Genomic DNA, 471 nt, shown 5'->3' on the forward strand with positions numbered 1-471 from the left:
CCCCCCCCGCCCCCTTACTGTTTAAGCACCTATAATTCAGAAACTCCTTGGAAATATGCTGGTAATTCTAGGTCAGCATGGTAGCAAAAAAACCCCTCAAAACCACAACAGGGCATATAAAACTTCTATACAGATATTTGAAGAGCAGCAAAGTAGTTCTGTGAATGATTAAGGACAGATTTTAGTTTGAACTAACAAAGCTATCTTTAGGATATGTATACAAGACCAGGGCCTGAAGCAATCACGCTACACAGTTAATGAAAGGAACAAACCTCTGTGCACACACAAGGCTGCACTGGCCCTGTGCCAGTAAGCACATAACACATCTGAAACCCGATTTCTGCAATACTGAAACACCCTTCGTTTGCTGTCAACGGGACTGAATCCGTCTCGCGCAGCCCTGGCCCGGAGGAGGCAGCGGGTCCCTCGCTAGGAACGGCGCCCGTCGAGCAGCAGGTCCCCCTAAACAGG

Source organism: Fulmarus glacialis, unplaced genomic scaffold (assembly GCF_000690835.1).
Source record: "Fulmarus glacialis isolate BGI_N327 unplaced genomic scaffold, ASM69083v1 scaffold13170, whole genome shotgun sequence".
Classification (NCBI taxonomy): domain Eukaryota; kingdom Metazoa; phylum Chordata; class Aves; order Procellariiformes; family Procellariidae; genus Fulmarus; species Fulmarus glacialis.